We start from the raw sequence: 22,170 nt of genomic DNA, 5'->3' as shown, positions 1-22,170 counted from the left end.
GAGCCACGTTTTCCCTTGTAAACTTCCTTCCTTAACTATGAAAAGTTGCATAGGAATCTTAAAACTTTTTAATAAAATAGCTTGATGATGGCTAGATTGCATCATCAGTACTAAGGGTCTTGTTTTTTCATGGGAATGAAATTTCTAATAGGTTTCCATTTTCATGGTCAATTTTCTGCCTTGTCAGTTGTGATAAAGGTCTTTTTGTTATGTCTGACAGCCTCTATGGTCCCTTTTGAACATACATCTCAACCTCTAAGAGCAATACATCTGGACAAGGACCCCAAAATATGGATGCTTCATTGCTCTTACAAACTTAGAAAGTTGACAGAATAGCAGGTTTTGCGTTATCATGCATTTTCTGAAGGGGATGAAGTCTGAATCTCAAATGTCTGCTATTGTTTTCTGACTTTGACCCTCAATGATTTGCCATAAAACTGCAATTTTATGACAGCTGTGAAAATCTGTACAGTTGAGAGGTATGCCTTTGCCATGACCTCTCACATTCTGAGTTTTTATACTGCAGTGTATTGCCAGTGGCTGCAGTTGTACCCCGGCACACCTTCCCCAATTAGGCAGTGCCATATTTTGTACAATCCTGCATTGAGGTAAGTTACTTGAAGTCTGTTGTGGTCATGTGTTGTGTGATTGGGGTAGTGAGTTCTGTTGATTCCCTGAGTGATCTATCAATAAATCCTGACAGAATAGTAAAGGATATATTTGTTTGTGAGACATTTTATTGCAACAGAGAAAACCAAGTTTGTACTGGCCAAAATGAAGCACTTGAAATTATATTTCCCTTCTCACCTTTTGCTTTCAACAGTGCTTTCTGGATGAAATGTATTACAGGGAATATATAAAACCAAATGACTCTTCCATAGTGAAAGTATCTGTGGCTAGATCTTTGGGATTGAAACACAGAATGTAAAATCCTGATAACTGGTAATTCTAATAGGATGTAGTGAGTGAGATTCAAAATTCAAAAATGCTCTGTTAACTCTCTATTTGTGTATTAGTGTTTGTGCACTGTGCTATAAAATGTAAAAATAAAATCCAAATAATCATTGTAGAAGTAAAGCAATATGCACACATTTGTGTTTATGGTAAACGGGGCGAAATAGCCAGTTAATGGGACATTGGAATGGCTGCAGGGGGACTCTGGTGCCATATTTTAGTTGTCTGTTCTTCAGTTTGTGTTTGAAAGTTGATATCCCACAGTTCCATTGGAGTGGGTGGGGTTATGTAATTATGTATGTAAATTTTATGTTAATCAGCATACAGATTTATACCTATTTTTTATGGGCCTTGTCCAGATTTTTGATGTTTCCAGGTTGAGAGGTATGCTAGGCAAATCTGGTGCTGACTTTCCATGACCATCTGCAAATGGCATGGGCATAACTTTTTTATTATTATTATTATTACTATTTATAAAAGTTTCTTTAAGTCTACCTTAATTCCTTTCTAATTGCACGTACATGTATTATTGCTTCTATTTCTCTTTGTTGTGTTTCATTACTTGTTACCACAGGTGACCCTGCCACTGGCACTGTGGAACTTCTACTGCCTGATGTTGGAGTATCAGTAGCCTCCGATGATGATGGGGGTGATGAAGAACACAGTTTGGGGATGCAGATGTTGTGACTGCCACTTCCCTTGCCCATAGTTTGGACATAGTCAGCATGCCTACGCATACCCATGACATGGAGCCTTCAGATATAGGACAGGCTGAGTTTGACATGGATAATCATGGTAGGATGGTCACTCCAGTTGTAGAGTTGGTTGAATCTTCCTGCAGCCATTGTGAGGCTGAAGTACTGCACAGGGGTGTTGGGTAGAGGTCCTTGGAGTAGGGTCATCAGAGAGGCAAAGGGATTTTCCACCAGGGATTTGGAAGAGATAGTCCGAGTACTGGATGTTGTATATTCTGATGTACAAGACTGTCTAAGCCATGTGGGTGACTCCTTGGACAAGATGAATGACACACAGTGGATAACACAATGGCTATGATGGAATATCTGCTTCCTGGAGAGCCAATACATCTTCCAGTGTTTACACTTGACTAGTATAGAAACCATTCAGGTACAGATATTCTGGAAGTCATCACTTCTGTACAATTAAATTAAAGAGTAGGGAATTCTCCCTTCACTAAATAAAAAAAATGTACATTTACTCTAAATTCAGAGTGCACCAGAACATTTTTATGCATAACAAGAAGAATGTGGACTAATTTGTTTATCACTCCAGTAAAACATTTGACTTGTGGTAGTATCATAAAAATACAATTATAAGAACCCAGTGAATTAAAATTTGGGACTATCATTGTTAGACATGCATTTATTGGTCAATTGGCTTTCACAGCAACAAAATTAAGAGATTATATGCCATATATCATTTAATTCATCTATGGTTAGAGTAAGGACAGAAAAAGATATCTGTTCTGCAAAATGTATACACTTGGAAATAAATATATCCCCTGCTGTGGCCTCTTTTCTTTACAAACTGCATGACTGAGTTTGCAATTAATGACTAGCACTCCAGGCAACAGATCCTGTTACTGGTGAGTAAACTTTACTAATACATTAAGGACAGAAGAAAAGCCACATAAAATGAGACAAAATGGTTTATGCTTACAGTACAAGGCAAATAAGGCAGATTACGCAGAGGCACTAACGTTACAATTTATGTGTGATACTTTTTATGCCAGAAAATCTCACGTATATTAATACTTAAGAATATTTGTAAAGCTACATAGAATGGAATGTACTGTACTGTGAAGAAGCTACTGATGCCAGTCCATTATTTTACTATCTGCACCATGTAATGGGCACATTGTTTTATCCAAATTACAAAACATAATGGAAATGTACTTTTTCTCATTTCTTCCTCGTATCTGTCATGATTTCTAACTTTGAACAATGAACTATATTCACAGCAACTGCAGATACCATAAAGTCAAGGCCAGTCAGTGCAAAACATGCAGATGTAAAGATCTGCCAAAGTGCTATATAGTAAGCTGTTTCTTAATATTTGATATACCTCCTTCCAAAACTACATTGCATAATAGGTCAAATAAATAATTCAAAATGACACAAAAATAACAGTGCTCTCACATTTCTTTCTGTTTTTTTGTATGTATTTCATATAGTATGCAGGTTCTGCTGTACTATTTGATTAGACTGGGTTTTTACCAGGTGTGTGTGTGTGTGTGGGGGCTTAAACTTTGCTATGCAATTAAACCGATGTGCTGTCATATAAACTTGATTTCTGCCTTCAGCAATATGCATTTGTCACTTTGTAAACTGACGTTTCAATTCCTCTACCACAAAATTAGAATTAAGCATATAGTAGTACATTTGATATGTAAAGAATTTGTTTCAGAGTTGGTAAAATTGCAGTACTTCACCTTATGCATAAATTATATTATTTGTTGGATTGCTCTGAAGTGCACAAAGAAAATGCCAAAGATGTATCTTAAGAAATCTTCTCTTACTCTTCCAGTTTATGAGAAAAATGCTAGGAATGCTGAATATGAGCAGAACATTGAAAAGCACTGTATACATGGAGTGCCCATGCACCCATGAGCACAAATTTTGACAAAGAATGCAAGAAGCCAGAAAAGGAATTAACACATTATAAATTAATTCACAAAGAGCGCTTTGTTTGAGAGGGTCATAATACAAGAGACTTGAAAAATAGGTAAAGATCTTAAATACAGCAACACTTTTATAAACTGTTATTAATGAGGCAATGAAAACACATTTCCACTTGGAAAAAAAAGAATAACAAAACCTGGAAAATGAAACATTTGACTGTTTTTGGTCTTGAAAGGACATTAGATGCATTTTAGTAACAACTGAAATAGGAAATGCTGAAATTCTGATTTACCTTTTGTGTCACAGTCAGCATAAAAAAGCTAATTTGATAGGCCAGTGTCAGAAACAGGAATAGCTTTTCCAGACTGTGATGGATAATTATTAATTTTAATGACTGCAGCCTTTATTACCATTCCGAACTGAGTAATCAGAAAATTAGAGTTTTATAGATAGACCAAAGGCAAGACTGGTTGTCATACCTCTCAACTCTACAGATTTTCACAGAATGTCTAGATTTTTGCCTCATATTTTTGGTCTGTTCCTCTTATAAGTTTTGATTTTCTGGATGTTTGTGCCACATCAATGAGGGTTGAATTCACTAAATAATGACGGTCATTTGATTTTCAGACTTCATATCTTTCAGAAAAGGCATGCAGGACCTTTTATTCTAGCAACTTAAGCGGTATTTAAAATGTGTCCCTATTTTTGAGGCTTTGTCCCTGGTAATTTTTTTCTTTGCCCAGATTTTTTATGCTAAGATGTTGAGAGCTATGTTGGTTGTAGCTCCCTTTGGGCATAATTCCATGACTCAAAGTGCAAACATACTTGAGCCCCACACTGCTGATCTACACTTCAGTGTCTGCCAGATAATTGCTCATCTTTGTAAATTAACATGGCTGCTCCTGCTAACTTGTGTTAATGAACATGACCAAAAGTTCCTGATCACCCATCAAGGTAAAAGTATGTGCTGGTCAGTTTAGCAGACAGGTAGTGTCGGGGTGTGTTTACGTGTATGGATGCATGTGTGGATGTATGTGTAAGAATATGTGTCTGTCTGAGAGGTCTCAGAAGGTGGTGTTAGTTAGGGAATTGTGTAAGTTTGTCTGTTTGTGGGGGTGAATGGGTTAATGTGTCTTTCAGTGCATAAGGCAACAGCAGGAATGGGTTTGTGTGAGTTGAGCAGTCATTGCAAAGTCTGGACAAACACTAGACATCAGAAAGAAAATTCATGATATTTCTAGGACTCACACAAAAAATTAATAGAGCAATTGCTGGAGTATTATGAGCAATAAGAATTATGTAACTTTAATGCCTGGCATTATTGACTGACTGTAAGGATTTGTGATTTACAGGGACAGAGACAAATGCATGAGAAGACTTATCAGATTTTTTAACTCAGAGACAGATAACATGTGTGTGTGTGTGTGTGTGTGTGTGTGTGTGTGTGTGTGTGTGTGTGTGTGTGTGTGTGTGTGTGTGTGTGTGTGTTTGCATGTGTGAGTGTGTGTAAAAGTGAAAGAGGGATGCGTATGCCAATATGATGCATAGTTTGCCAGTACTAACTAACAAAGGAAAGCATTGATCTGCACTCATGGTAGTTAATGTTGATTCAGAAACAAGCAATCTAGCCAATAATGAGATCTTTCCACTTTGCAACTAATGTGTCTCTGAATCCATCAATACCACATTGTGAAAACAGACCCTTTTTACCAGTGCCCTTAGTGTGAGTGTAGGGTTTATTTCTTCATCCTTAAAATGGTTTCAAAAACTTTGCAGAAGATCGCAAAAACAATATTTAATTTCTTTTTTTTTATATTTCATTTTATATTATTAAAATTGTTAACTAGGCTTGAGCACTGATTTCATTTCATTTCATCAGGTAAGTTAAACCCTTGGTTTATAAAGTCTTCTCTGTGGTCATAAATAAAAACAAAACATATTATCACTCATTGTAGAAGAGCCTTTACATAATGAGACCACTACAAGACACTATAACTCCACCCACTGTTACAATCTATTTTAATAATCAGAAAGTCAATAGTTATTGAGTGTTCTTGATAGATCATGGCAATTTTCCTAATAGCACTTAATTTTGGCAAAAGAAAATATTTCCACTGAGTTAGAAATAGAAATAAAACTATTTTTATTTTAATGTGCCATAAAATAAAATAAAATTACTGTGGTTGTCATCAAGGGCAGTTTAAATAACAGGGCTGACATTTCAGATAACGTTTACATGGGTAACCTATGGGTGGGCGGGTGGCTGAAGATTTAACTCTCAAGCTTCAGTTGACAACAGAGTTTCTTAAGAGGAAACCACTGTTGAAGAATTGTGCCAGCAAATATGCCTTTTTAGGAGAATTCCTCCCTTCTTTGAGTGGGTGCAGCCATGCCACTGGTTCAGGAGTGGGGGTGGGAGGTTTATCCCCTGCAAAGTAAAACACTTAAAAAGTGTTTTTTGGGCCATTGTTTTTGGTGATTGCAGTTTGGGAATTCTGATCCGAGATGCATTGAGTTTTGTCGACTCATAGAGAAAGCACTTTATATGTATATCACTCTGTATATAGACAGATATAATTAAAACATAGCTGTCCTTCTCAACTAGTTATTTAACACTTACCCCATATCCCAGCCACACCTCAGCCAGGCATCCATGATTATAACACCCCAATCAACCTGAGAGAAAATACACTTTCAATAATAGTTTTATTCTTCCTTACTTTTAAAATGTTATGTGACTGTGCCTTCATTTCCACTCTTTTACAAAGAAAATGTCTATTAATTAGCAATCTGATTAAAAATATACTCATTTCAAATAAAATATGCATTCTTTCTACACGCATTTGATTGCTTTTTTGTAAATGGAACTGCCTATTGTTCTGGGTTGTAAGTCACTATTGTTTATAAAGACTGTATGTTGACTGCTACAGAAATGCAGTGTACAGTGCAAATTCATAGCTTCATAGATTAGTACTAGACTAACTGCCCTTGTGAGCCATTTTAAGCCTAACCAATTATCCTATGTGAGAATCAAAATCCTGCACCTTGTGTCTGTAAGGTAAACACCTTAACCATTATGCCAACCTCACATCGTTGCAATATGTACTGACATTTGCTATATATATTGCTGCACTATTTGTTGGAAAGCTAGTATCTTTTCAAATCGCAGCATTAGTATAATTCTTACAAATACAATGATGTTCAACATTAGATCACTGTTTCAGTAGCCTTTACTTTTAGGATTACATCCTGCCAGCAATATCACCAACTGGCCAGCTTTTCAAGACAAAAAGGGTACTTTCCATGCACTGTAATAACCAGGAGCCTGAACAGAGCTCATATAAAAGAACATCAAAAATCTTCAGAGCTTTCTTGCTGCTGAAGTGCACTCATTCTGCTGGCTTTGTGGAAGTAACAGTCATTTAGAGATCCTTCAAGGCTGGTCATGTAAGTACCCTGCTGGGGAAAACTTTACACTATTTCATTTTTTTACTTTGAAAATGAAATATTTTAGGCTATTTGACTTACTTTCTTTGAACTGTTGTTTTGTTTTAGTGAATTTTACTGCTATGTACTGTTGGAGTTGATTTTATTTCTTTAACAAACAGTTATAGAATGTACGTGTTGAGGCAGGATATGGTGTTTTTGTGAACTGTCAGTTTGTATTTTTGTTTTATTTTTACCTCCAAACCACTTCATTGATTGGAACTAGGTTTATTTACTCTTACAAGCCCAACTACTCATCTTCAAGGCTTCTCTCTTGGTTAGACAAAAGGAGCAGTTACTGGCCTGTCACTCTCTCTCTCTCTCTCTCTCTCTCTCTCTCTTTTGGTGTCAGGCTGGCAAAAGGGAAAAAGGGATGGTTATGTTCTTTGAACGTATATGGAGATATATAGGATACTCAAATTATAAAATTAATTTAATAACTGACTTTATGGGATTGGTATTGGATTATAATTACATATATTTTGAGGGGGAATACTTTAAACAGAAAAAATGTGTAGCTATGGGGGGCTTCTAGTGCCCCTATTTATGTGAATATATTTAATTAGAGTGGGAACAGAACAAGGTTTTCAACAGTGAGTATTATTAGTATATTAAGTTATATGTTCGTTTTTTGGATGATATTTTCATCTTATGAAAATAATCCAAAACTTTGATAAGTGATTTATAGAATACCTAAATAATTCATCTATTTTTTAAAGTTAACTCAGTCTAGCAATGAAATTGGTATAAATTACCTTGACATGTTTATTGAAAGTAGTAATAATAGATTTAAGTCAAAAATTTACAGAAAGCCTACTTTCAGCAATTCCTACTTGGAGTTTACTAGCTGCTATCCCTTAAGTCAAAAGAAAAGTATTGTTACAAGGGCAATGCATCCGGGTAGCCCAGATGACATCCCATTTTGAAGATGTTAGTGAGGACCTTAGGAAAGTGGCAAATATGATTTATGCTAGAGGATATCCACATAAATTGGTGGATGATATTTTAGGATATGTTGAATCACAATGGGGCAAAAGATATATAGCATTGTTGGGCACAGGTTTTTCTGAAAATGAGATCACAACTAGAGAACACATTTGAAAGAGCACTGGTAGTTTCCTATGGCCCTATGGCTAGCGCAGTTAAGAATATAGTGGTAGCTAATTGGAATATCCTTAAAAGTAACCCCTCTGTTTTCTCCTAATTAGGAACACACCCCTCATTTGTCTACAAGACAAGTGGTAATATTAAGTCAAGTTTAGAATTAAAAACATGTAGTTATTATAATATAGGTCAAGATAACAAAGGAACATCTAAATGTGGGAGGTGCTCCCAGTGTAAGTTTATATTAGATGCAAAGGACATTTATTTAGAGAATGATCTGGGTTCTAGAGTTATTTTGTGAAAGGAAATTGCCAAACCACAGGAATTGTTTATATGGCTAAGTGTTTGGGTTGTCCAGCATTTTATGTTGGTATATAAAATGTCCTAGCTTTAAAAATTATGGTTTTGGGAGAATAGAATGAGTTATGGTAAATCTCAAAGAGGAAGATTTTAAAACCCTATTAGAAGAAAAATAAATAAAATGGCAGATAAAATTACACACTACATATGTTCCCGGTTTAAATGAGAGAATTTCCTTGATGCCTGTGTTATATAATAGGGCTATTTTATGAATATGAAGGATAGACAATTTGTTGAATAGAGCAGAATTTTTGATTATACAATGTCATATTTATAAGTATTTTATTGATACAAGTTTTTATATGGTAGTATGAACTTTAGTATGGTACCTTTAACAATTTTAAAATGGCTAATTAGTAGTCAGTTTACTATGCTATATAATATATATATATATATATGTATACTGGTGGTCAACTTAATTGATTCTGATGAACTCCCAGTGGTGGGGACGAAAATGCTGAATCAGTTTTTACTTTGAAATAAAAAGTTTGTTTTTAAAAAAACAAAAGCATCAAGTCCCTGTTTTCAGCTGACAGCAATGTATCTTTTTATCTGTATGTTTAAGTATTTACCTCTGTCTTTTAAGAACATGAAAAAGTTAACTTTTAGTTGCCCCTTAACTGAGGTAAAATTGTTTTTGAAGGCCACTCTTTTGCATGCTTTTCATGTAGCAAAACACTCCTTGAAGGGTTCTTATGATGCTGCTGATACTGTTTCCAAACCTGCTACTTGTGAGTCAGTCATGAGAATATTTGTTATGCTTATGTACTCAAAATGTTCCTGAAGATTTACCTGAGAAAACTGCCAAAGGAACCAAGGTACTTGGAGCAAATTATTAGAGGGGAAAGGTAATAGAATGAGAAGATGCCAAGAGCACATTCGGACTGCTGGCTAGAGACTGCCTTCCCTATCAAGGATTGATATTAGAGTATAGGTAAAGAAAAAGGAATAGGGGATCCTAAGTGAAAGACCAGCACTTGAAGAATTTTACTAGACTCTAGAACCGAACTGCTGTTAAAAAAGGGATAATTAGTAGGGCATATAAAATATTGCATGATAACTATAGGAAGCATTCAGAGGACGTTAGATAGGATTGGGAAGAGAGCTTGGATAAGCAATTCAAAAAGAAAATGGGAGGATATATATATATATATATATATATATATATATATATATATATATATATATATATATATATATATATATATATATGTGTGTATGTATATATGTGTGTGTGTGTGTGTGTGTGTGTGTGTGTGTGTGTGTGTGTGTGTGTGTGTGTGTGTGTGTGTGTGTGTGTGTGTGTGTGTGTGTGTGTGTGTGTGTGTGTGTGTGTGTAAATATTGCTCTCAAATATTGCTGGGAAATATTTGCATAGGTATTTTTATACTCCAAGCAGACTCCAAAGAATTTTTCTTCAGGTGGCTGGCAAATGTTGGAGGTGTGATAGGGGAAGAAAGATATAATTGGGAACATATTTTTGGGAGTGTAATATGTTGTCAGACTTTAAAAATTCCCTGCAGACTACTCAGGCAGAAATACTGGGTGAGCAAATTGGTGCAAATAAAGAAATTATTTTTTGAACTCTGATATGGAACTGGAGTTGCCTAGACATAATACGTCCTTGCGGAGTTTAATTCTGGTGGCTGCCAAAAAAGCAATTACTAGAAAATGAAAATCAAAGTATAAATGAACCATACTAGAAGTAGTGAATATAGTAGCAGAGATAAAATAACTGAAACAGGCTCTTTAGAAAAGGGCGGGAGTAAATTATACAGAAAAAGATAGGAACTGTGGAAGCAATACATGTAAAATAATGTTTTGGAGGAGAAATGAGGTTTAAGGGAAGGCAGGAATGAATGAACTATGTAATGTTCAATTGACAATGGCTGTATATAACATTACATGTGATGCATAATGTTTGCTACAGAAAATATGTCAATCTGATTTGTTTTCATTTATACAAATGTATGATTGCATATGTCATGTGATGATTCAATAAAGATGTTTCTTGTTTATAAAAATGTTCTTGAAGATGTTAAGACTGAGATTTTAAATTCTCCCTCAGACAAAAAGTTCTATTTGTCTCATATACAGATGAGGATTTTAAGAAATTTGATGAGAGTAAAAACTTGTTTGAAGAGGTGACACAAATCTTTCAATCTTCATTTTAAGGCAAATAAAAATGTTTCATCCACCTCAGCTCCCTTTCTCAAAAAGCAATTTAAACAGCAAATTGCCAATAAACAAGATTTTAAAAGCAATGTCAAAGAGCCCCCCACACACACACACAAAAAGGAGGAAAGTGTCTCAAAGTCAAGGGCAGTCCAAAATGTTCTAAAGACTATTTGCCTCTTCAGGCCCTACCACACACTGGCAATCACTTTCTCTCTCTTTAAGTCTGCATCATCATTTATGATACCAGATTATTGCCAACAAATAGGTCTAAATGTTATTCAATAGAAGTACATTTGTAAATGGAAGTCCTCTCTTTTTCAAGAGATTCCTCACTGCCCAGTGAACCAAATATCCTGGTTTCATACACTACTAAAATATAAGTTATATTTGGAGTAATAGAACTTGTAACTGCCCGCCAAATGGTCAAAGTGTTTTATTCAAGGATTTTTCTGGTGCTAAAGAAAAAGGGGGCCTGGAAGTCTGGGCTAGACCTCTCCTTCTTCAATCTTTTTGTCAAGGTCCCAAAGTTCAAGATGTTGTACCTTCAGTCCCTATTACGTTTTGCTTCTTTAATAGCTTTCTTGATAAAGTAGATTTAGAGGATGTCTATCATCACATTCCCACTGGCAAACATTGTTGATGTTTCTTAAAATTTTTTGTATCTGAGTTATACTATCAGTACTCTGTCTCACCCTTTGGACTATCTATTCTCCAAGGGTATTTACAAAGTGTCTGGCTCCAGTAATTAATGGATTATTGCAGACTTAAAGGCATTTACATGTTTCCATATTTGGGTAATTTCTTATATTTTCAATTGTCAAGAGGACTTGGCAAGTGTTCAGAATCTCCTACTTAATCTGGGGCTTCATGTGATCTCACAGAACTCATCTCTCATCCCTTCTCTTCTTGCATTATAGTGTTAGTGGTGCAATAGGTAGCACACTTGCCTTTGGTGCAGAAGGCTGTGTGTTCACTTCCCACTTAAGTTAGATAGATTGCTGATACTATAGTGTAACAGGGGTGCTGCACTCCTGGGTTGTTGTCCTTTCAATGAGATGTTAAATGAAGGTCCCGCTTGTTGGCTGTTCAGGTGGATGCAAAATAACCTGTGGCACCTACTGCAGATAGTGGTGGAAGTTCCCTGATGCCCTGGCCATATTTCCGGTAATAATATAAATACCACCTCAGGTCTCCCCTGAAAAGAAGCAACCAGCCTAATGAGAATAACTCCATAAACAAAGGATAAGCAAATACTCAGAAAATTGTTTTCCTGGGATGTATGTTTGATTATACCCTAGAAAAAAAATTCTTTGCATCTAGATAAATTAGAATTGTATCAAAAGATTTTTCTGAAATTTTCCAATCATAATCTGTTATCTACCAAGGAATTTGTCTAGATTTTGGAATACATGGCTTGTTGGATTTTATGATTCCCTTGGCCAGACTGCACATGAGGAAAATTCAGTGGTGCCTTAGGTTAGTCTGGACTCAGCACCTACATCTTTTGTCTTTTGAGATCCCTGTTCTGGGATTTGTAAAGAGGTTCTAGGGTGGGTAGATCAGTTCTCTTGGAATTCAGGTCTTCCATTCTCCTTTCTGCCTCCTCTCCGGTCTATCAGAATGGATGTTTTAGACCTGGTGTGGGGAGAAGTTTGAAAAAGGATAAATGTGCAAAGTCTGTGGAACAAACATGACAGACAAAAACACATAACTGTTAGAGAGACGATGACAATAATAAATGCTTTGAAAGTCCTAAATAATCTCTGGTCAGCAGGACCACTGCATGTTTTCTTAGACAATATCAAGGTGAAGCGGTAGATCAACAAACAGGGGGATATCTGATCTTGCCTTCTTTTACCGATTTATTGTCATCACCTGGGAGGTAGTAACTCAGCTCAGTTTGAATCTTCAAGCTCTGTACAGTCTGTCACTGGAAAACATTGTAGAAGACAAGCTAAGCAGGACACAGACAGAATCTCATCAACGGAAACTGCACCCGAAGGTCTACTGGAAATTGATTAGGTATTTGGAGAGAGTCCGTAGTCATTCCTGTTCATAAGAGAAATTGGTTTGGTATTTGGAGAGAACCCATAGTCATTCCTGTTCATAAGAGTGGCATTTCTGGTTTGGTGGATAATTGCATGCCCATAAATGTAACCAGTCTTTTTAGAAAGGTTTTTGAATAGATTTTTCTTTTACTTTTTTAAATTCTTACAGCAGCTAATTGATGCTAACCAACAGGGGTTCATTTTAGGCTATTCTTTTTTAAACAATGTACTGGGATTTTACCACAGCATTGTAGGCTACTTTGAACACGAAATTCCTGCTGGTGTGATTTGTTTGGATTTTAGAGCCTTTGACTGTTTACCTGATAAAAATATTATTCAGGTTATGTAATATCTGAATATAGACAAACATATTATCAATTGGACTCAGGTATGGCTTAGTAATAGGTGATGCATGGTCAGAGTAAAGGACAAACATTAGAACAGTTAGTGCAGGTGCTTCAAAGGACTTTGTTTTAGGACCATTCCTGTTTAATTTATTCATGTCTAACATTCCAACAGGTGAGGGAATTGAAGTAGTAAATGCAACGATGATACCAAAGTAACAGCTATTGCATACAATGAGAAAGAGCATAAAATATCACATTTTTAGATACACTTTATTAGTAGTCTGTTAAAAATTCTGTTTTGTTAACAAGTCTAAATGTACAGAACTTCACTTTAGTCATGGTAATAATGACTATCCTTGTTCAATATATCAGGAATTTGTTCCAGTATCAGCATTTATTGGGAATTCTGTTTAATACCAAGAATCACCAAAAACGATGGAAGGTAGCACACAAAACGACTATAAATACACCAAAATGCTACTAGAGTCGCAGAAAGAGTACCAAAAAAGATTTTATGTTGAATTTATTAACGCTCTTCACATAACCATACAGAAACACGCGTTTTCATCCCTCTCCACCAGGACTTCATCAGACAACTACCTATTAAAACCTTTCCATTTTTATACTTTAATTAATAACAAATTATCCAGTAAAATCATCCATACAATTAAAAATAGGATTCAAATACACCAATCCTGCTTGACCATTCATGAATATTTAACAGGACTAATACATATTCATATATTAAGACTTCTGAAATCATTCAAAGACTCATGTGAAACAGCTCCATCTAGTGTGCAAATTCTGCAATACCATACCAAGTTTCATATATACACTTGCAAAAATAATGACAATTGTAAAAATTATAAAAATTAATTGACCTATTTATAACTTACTATAACAATCTAAATAAATATTGTTGAATTACTTATAAATAAATAAATAAATTTCATATAATTTATACATAATTTATAGTAAACATATTAATATATTTAAAATGTATTTAAAATGTTAAAATATCAAATTAAAATATTATTATTGTTACCAGGATCATTCTTATTAAAACTTCATCCATCTTTTCATACTTTATTAGCCTTTATCTTTAATAATGGTTTCACAGAAACCATATCATTAAGACCCGGTTTTCTACTCGCATCTAATCTCACTTGCCACCACAGTTCCTTATTCTCCAGAATGTCTTCCCATGGGCCCCCTCTTATATCACGTTTGACCTGCTCTATTATAAACCATAAATAATTAGCTTCCTTACAGTCTATACAATGCTTATATAAAGCATTTGTCTCTTTAGACCTACTGATGTCATAAATGTGTTCATATATACGTCTTTTTAGGGACCTCTCAGTCTTCCCTATATAAAATGAAAAACATTTCTGACAAATAGCTATATATACCACCCCTTGGGTGTCACAACTATAATGATCCCTACCTCTTAATTTCATATTCCTACTTACAATACTTATCTCTTCTACATTCATTATATATGGACATTGTTTGCACCTTCCACATTTGAAGGTGCCTTTCTTCCTATAACATGTTTCTCTATTATTCATTGTTTTACTTTCAAACATGTTACGTATACATATTGGATTTTTATATATGACAAGGGGTGTCATATATTTAATTTCTTCCATATCTGTGAAGGATATAAATTTCTCCCATTCCTTATTTATTGTACTTTTTATATTCCTATTAATAGAATTGAACTCTACTATTAATCTTTTTTGTGTATTTTTATCATTCCCTTTTCCACACTTACTTTCATTCAAGTTCATATCTTCCATTATTCCTTTGATGGGATGGAATCTATCCTTCCTACCAATTTCCACTTCTTTCCTAATGTCCCGAATAAACTTGATTGGATAACCCCTTTCTAGGAACATAGTTTCCAATTTATCACATTCTTGTGTGAAATCTATGTCCCTGCTTGTCATCCTTGAACCCCTCACAAACTGTCCTTTGACTATATTTTTCTTACAATGTGAGGGGTGGGAACTATTATAATGCAGGTAGGAATTACAATATGTTGCTTTTCTAAAAACCTTGGTTTAAAATTTTTGGTCTATTTTAATAACCTCTACATCTAAGTAGTTTAAAATGTCCTTATTTATGACATACGTGAATTTCAGAAACTTTGTAGACAAACTAATATATTCAAAGAACTCATGGAATTTTTGTATTCCTCCAGTCCAGAAAATCACAATATCATCCAATAATCTGTGGTATAATGTCCAGTATTTATTGAAACTGGAATTAATGACATATTTTTCTTCCCATTTTGAAAGAACTATATTCGCATACGTAGGAGCACATGCTGCTCCCATGGACACCCCACTAATTTGTTGATAAAATTCACCATCAAATATTAAAAAATTATATTTCAATACGGTATCCATGAGAGCAACTGTAGCTACCTTATCTTCATGTGTCATTTTATGATCAAAATAGATGCTTTCCTCAAAATAATCCATCCCTTCCTTATAAGGGATACAAGAGAACAGGTCTATAATATCAATTGTTATAAATATTAAATCTTCTTTATATACTTCAGGTGTGAGTTCCCTCAAAAAATCCCATGAATCTTTTAATATAGTTTTATTATTGACCCAAATATGCTTTGCTTTTTCATCTACATATTTAGCCAAGGGTACTGTCTTAGCTCCCTCAGCTGTAACTATGGGTCTAAGGGGGGGGGGGTTTCTTCATTCTTATGAGTTTTGGGAATCCCGAAGATAGTGGCTATTCTCGGGTTTCTATTTTCAAGATATCTATGTGTCCTAACATCAATTACTTTCTCAATTAACAAGTTTTCTAACACCATATCAATCTTTTTGTATGCTATTTCGATTTCATTCTTTGATACTATACTATACTTACTTTCATCTCCCAAAATAGAATTCATTTTAGCTTCATACAATATTTTATCCATGATTACAATACCCCCTCCCTTATCCGGTTTCATGATTCTCACACTCTCATTATATTTTAATTCATTTAATATTTCATTTTCCTTTTCTGTCAAATTATGATTAAGTCTATTATTGCCCCTTACTTTTCTAACTTCTTTTTCCAATACATTTTCTAAGTTCTTAAGCTGCGGTAAAAGTGGTGGGTTATATACAGAGCTCCTGGTCAATCTTACCCCTTCACTCTCATTTCTTTTAAACCCAGCTCTTGTGGTTAGGATAGACAAATTAATTTTCCTAATAAATAATTTGATATCTAATATAGTTCCTGCTACTTCCCCTTTCTTAGTTGGAATATACTTTAAACCCTTACTCAACAAATTAAAATGATCCTTAGTTAACAAAACATCACTGAAGTTATAAATAGAGAAACCCCTGTATGTACCTTTGTCTTTATTAAAAATAATATCTTGTGAATCATTCAACTCTGTACTGGATGAGGGGATACAACTTAGTATCTTCCCCTCCCCCTTCTCCCCCCTCTCATGTGAAAATTTCCTCTTTTAGCCTGGGGTGGTTGAACTTCATCTCCATTGTTCCTTAAAGGGGGAAATTCTTCATCATACATTTCCATTCTCCCCCATCCCTCTTCATTATCTCTCCTATTATAATTCTGTTGTTGAAACATTTGATTCTTAAAAGTATAATTATTTCTTTTACTATTAATGTATGCAGGTTTGGGATAACTGGTATTATTATTATATTCTTTGATATCCCTATCCAGTTTTCCCATTTTGCGCTGTATGATAGTTTCACATTTAGAGTCTATGTAATTTTGAATCTTAAAATACTTTTCTTTCTCTTCTCCAATATTGAAAATTAAATCATTCTTAATACATAAATCTAATTCATGAATTTCTTTTCCCAATATTTCCTGTCTTCTAACATTGTCATCTATAATCAGCTGGACTACTTCCAGCCCACATTTATTAAACACTTTCACCAAATTTTCATGAAACAATGAACCATTCTCCACATTATTGGGATATTTGTACATCCTAAGCCCCTTAGGGACTATCTCTTTAAATAAACATTCATTGAGATATGCATTCTCAATACTTAATGTCCTGTATTGTGTCATTAATTTAGTAAGTTCATTTAATTTAGCTGCATAGGAACGACCTTCAGTATGGTTTTTGTAAGCTTGTTGATTATCATCTTTAAACAAATAATCTTTCTTTAACCACTCGTTTGTGGTTTGATATTCCAAAACAACAGTACCTTTAGATAGCAGTGAAGACTTCGGTCTAGCCCCCTGCGAACTATAGTTCCTTTCCGGTATTTCAGTTCTTTCCGTTCCTTTCACCAAAACACTAGGCGTTCTCATGGGGTTGAAACTCGTCCCTTCAATGTCCTCAGGGTCGCCGGCTGCTTCTTCTCCGCCAATAAGCTCCCTCTTTCTTTTGGACGTTGGCCCCAAAGGTCTCTCGGATATACCGCCATCCGAGTATATCGCTGCCTTACCAGGCAGTAAGGTTTGACACAAAGGAGTAAGCAAGTCGATTAGTTCTGTCAATTGGCCAATGAGCTTACGCGTCTGGCCCACTTCTTCTTGCACTTCCGTACTCATGGTACTGTGTTCGAATTACACAGTCAAACTGCAACTCAAGTCCACGCGATAAACACCAAGAATCACCAAAAACGATGGAAGGTAGCACACAAAACGACTATAAATACACCAAAATTCTGTTTAATAAATATCTTAGGTTTGAATCACATATTATATGGGTGGCATTCATAGTCATTACACAGACTCGATAAGGCTATCCACACTGCCTGTGAATGAGCACAGTTAGTCCATCATCTATACAGGCCACTTACGCTAACTCACAACAGCCATGAATGATCATAAAGCAAATGAACTCACAATGAGATGTAAATGAGAAATTATGTAAACCAGGGTATGCTAATGAGGTATTATTTTGCTTGTTTGCAATTCATAGTGAAATTTTCCTGCCTTGTCATGTCATCTGCAGATATGTTATTTAAGGAGAGTCTCACCAATCCTAAATGCTTTGTAATGCATGAAAATGCTGTCACTTCCTGCTAGTCTTGCTATTTCCCAGTGTGAGCTACTTGTCATAGCTGAGCCATACTGTTTGTGCCAAGCAGCACCCACCGGCAAAGAAGGGCAGATATAGGCAGAGGATAATTTACTACAACTTTTATAATCAGGAGATACTTGATAGGTTTAGAGTGGACAGGGATATTATAAGGGTCTTAATGAGTATTTATGACCCCCATAGGGGTACTGGAGGAATGCATCCTATCCCTGTGGATATGAAGGTATGTATAGCCTTCAATATACTTACAACGGGAACCTTCCAGAGACAGACTGGGGACATGCTGAGTATCTCATAGGCTTCTGCCTTGAGAAAATTGCAGCAGTTGCTGGATGCACTCTTGGCACTTGTGGCTTAAAAAATCTATTTCCCAGTGTCACCTCAGGACCAAGCCTGGACTATGCATATCTTTTATTGGGTGGCACATTTCCCTGAAGTATTCTGTGCAGTAGAGTGCACCCATGTTACAATTAGGGTCCATCTGATCAATGGGGGACTAGTACTGCAATAGGAAGAGGTACCATTCCGTCAATTGCCCAGTAGTATGTGGTCCATAGAGGAGTATCACCTCTCTGCCCAGCATACTGGCAGTGCATATGATTCCCATATCTGAAGCACTAGCTCATTCTATTACCTCTTCCAGCATGACAGGATGCCAAGTGGTCAGATTGGTGGTACGATTAGCATTTTCTTTTTATTTTATTCCTTTCTCAATGAATTTAAGTATTTATCAACATATACTGTATTGATGAATACTAAACCCCTTTTCCTTTGACAAGCTCCCCTTTTCTCTTACTCTTTTTCTTTTGTCATTTTTTGTCTTTCAGGTGATGTTGGCTATCCACTGGAACCATGACTCATGACACCAGTGACAAATTCCAGTTGAGCTGTAGAACCCCTACAACACATCCCTATCCCAGAACCATATGGTCATTGAGAGAGTCTTCAGCCTCTTGAAGCATCATTTAAGATGACTGGTTGAATCTGGGGGTGACCTTCAGTATGCCCAGCTACTGCTTGCAGGATGTTTACAGCATGTTGCATTCTGCCATGCCCCTCAACTTCTTAACCACAAGAAATCTGGACAAAACCTAAAATAATGGGGGAATAAAGGCCCAAACATAGGGATAGCTTTAAAAAAAACTGCTGTTATAAACTTAAAAAACAGCTAGAATAACATGATTTGTGTTAGTATGTAGTAGCATTGTCGCCTCTCAGTATGACGTTGTCCTGTTTGATTCTCAGCTAAAGCGTCTTCTGTGTTGAGACATGCGTGAATGGGCATACCTTTGTTGAAGGTTGTGTGTCAGAGCTGGTAACTCGGTACATAAAAATCTACTACCAATTATTAGCAGACCGGAGTTCTGCTGTGGCGACCCCTAACCGGGAAAAGCCGAAAGATACAACATGAAGTTTGAAACTAAAACGTATGTCATTATTTAGTGACTTAAATCCACAGTGATTTGCCAGAAAGCCACAAATTTTATGAGGACTACACAGAAAATATGAGGCAACAATCTGGACATCCTGTAAACTCTGGACATTTGAGAGGTATGCATTCTGCACATGATCATGTACCATTCTGCTGGTGAAGTAGCCCATGTTGTCACTGCAACTCTCTGTTCCAGTCCTACTATGACTGATGACCAGCCAGCAGAAGTAGTAAGGGATCACATACGGCAGGCTGTTCAGGTAAAGAGGTGGCATTTAGTCCAGAACTATGGACCATGATCTTCATGCCACTGTTTCCTTTCCTATAAAAACACATGGAGTATAATGGATGCATGTGGTGATATCTGTGGGCTGTTGGTCTGCTGTCACTATTCATCAGACAGTCCTACTCATATTATTGTTTGTAAAAATCATCCCTCAGTGCTCACTGACTGTTCAGTGATGTCATAAGGCATCATAAAAGGAATAATCATATTTGTAACTCTTTTACACAATACACGCTAGTGAAGTTGTGTACCTAAGTATGCATGTACTGAATGTTCTGAAGTGGTACAATTAGCAAGAAATGTTACTTCAATATTTAACTTAAGTTTATAGCTTGCAATGGAAAGAGAAATGATCATACAGTTTTTTGTATTATGCAATGTTTTACAGTTTACAATACATGTTGTTTGTTGAGGTTCTGCACATTTGATTATTTTATTTTGTCACACACAATAATTTGTTGCCTCAGAGACAAAAACTATCATCATTTGTGTAACAGTGAGAAAGTGGCCACAGTGTTTTTTTTATATGGCAGGGTACTCATTTTAATCAGTAATTCTCTCATTACTGTGTTTCCGTAGTAACTTGTGTATTACTAGTTCAAAGACATAGGTAAATGCCAGCTGTAATAATGAAAATGCATAGGGAACTGGTGTTACTGACTGTAATCTTATGTTATAGCATTATGCTTTCTTTCCACAGTTCAGTGAAGTTTTAAGAAGTACATTTACATGAATGTATACAGTAAAAAATTGTCCTAAGCCTTCCCCCCTTTTTTTGTTTAAATAACTTATTTCCTTTTGAGTTAAACATTGATCTGTGTTTGTGAAGGTCATATTATAAGTAACAGAAATGTCACACTTGAATCACAATAGGTTAAGGTCAAATGTGTCAGACACATCTCATAAAGATAGGTTGGGTGATGGTGCAAGTGATTTTGAAAGGGGGCTATCATGAGAGGTGAATAGTGAGTTGGTCTGATTTTGTGACCTACTTGATGCAGGTGATCCTGCAGATACTTGATTTGGCAGTGCTGTGAGACTGAGATCAGGACCTCGAATGAGAGGATCTGTTTGGTGTATATGAATGCTGACATAGTCTACGTCAAATCAGGTGGACTTTTTCCATCTGACTAATTACAGTACTTTTTTGAGAAGCACTTTAAGTCTCATGTGATCTACCCCCACATGTCTGGATGGTACCCCATCCTTTTCCTCTTGCAAGACTGACTCATGCTTGAAGTCCTAGCTAGTGTATAAATGGAGACGCCACAAATGCTTGGTGTGCCAGCATACTATGCATCAGTGTTGTCATGGCATTATCCCTACTCTGTGCCATTTACAAGTAGCGATGGAAATCATCATGCAAAACATGGAGAACTCTAAGCATTTCCAACTGACTCTCTGTGGCAGTGCTGAGAACCTTACAAATGTCATGGCAATTTGCTGCTGGTCAGCCAATGCTTTACTTGCTTCCTGGGGTAGTTGCAAAAACAATTCTTGTACTTAACTCTCCTTTGTAAATGTTTCACTGTGGACAGTGCTGCCTCTGAATGTCTGCCGTCATCCACAAAGTGTTCATCTGGGTTTGGAGATAATTGTGTAGACTTGCATGGGTTTTCCTCCTGTATAGTATGTGTACAATGCCTACATCTGCTTGACTTTGTGATACACTGTCACTTCCTTCAGAGTTACTAACATGCTGGATGCTGCAGTGGTGCAGTGGTTAATGTTGTTGCCTCACAGCAAGAGGTTCTCTGGTTTGATTCTTGGCTGGGGTGCCTTCTGTGTGGAGTCTGCATGTCCTCCTTGCAGTCACATGGGTTTCATCCCAAAGACATGCTACAAGTGGATTGGACACTAAACTGGCCCTACGTGTGAATGGGAGCACATGTGTGTGCCTTCTGTGGAAGGTTGGGGGTCGGGCTGGCAACTCGACACTGTAAAACTCCACTGAAAATTGTTCTGTGGACCATTGTTCCACTGTGGTGAACCCTAATGAGAAAAGCCAGAAGAAGATATTAACTTGTGACTTAGAAAACTGTGGTCGCTTTACAGTAAAAAAAAATAGTAGAACTATTGTAATTCAATTTGAAACACTTAACAAAATCTGTCAAAATTAGTGAGTTAACTTGATGAAATGTTTATTTTACTGATATGATGGACATATTACCAAAGCTTTGGTGACTAGTGTCTCAAGCTTTTATTTGTAATTGAAAAATCATTACAATAGCAGAAATAATGAATTCCTGTAATAATCAAAATGCATGTGGTACTGGTGTTACTGACTGT

At 36.0% G+C, this 22,170-nt stretch overlaps 1 protein-coding gene across 1 annotated transcript in view; it reads left to right on the top strand.

Annotated features, from left to right (window-relative positions):
- Positions 1-22,170, top strand: part of GPR15 (G protein-coupled receptor 15) — a 52,452-nt gene that overhangs the window by 2,131 nt on the left and 28,151 nt on the right. The window lies entirely within an intron of this gene.

This window comes from Protopterus annectens, chromosome 5.part0, assembly GCF_019279795.1.
Source record: "Protopterus annectens isolate FY-2018-M chromosome 5.part0, PAN1.0, whole genome shotgun sequence".
Classification (NCBI taxonomy): Eukaryota; Metazoa; Chordata; order Ceratodontiformes; family Protopteridae; genus Protopterus; species Protopterus annectens.
Note: the sequence above shows the minus strand (reverse complement) of the source record. Positions and strands in the feature narration are given on the sequence as shown.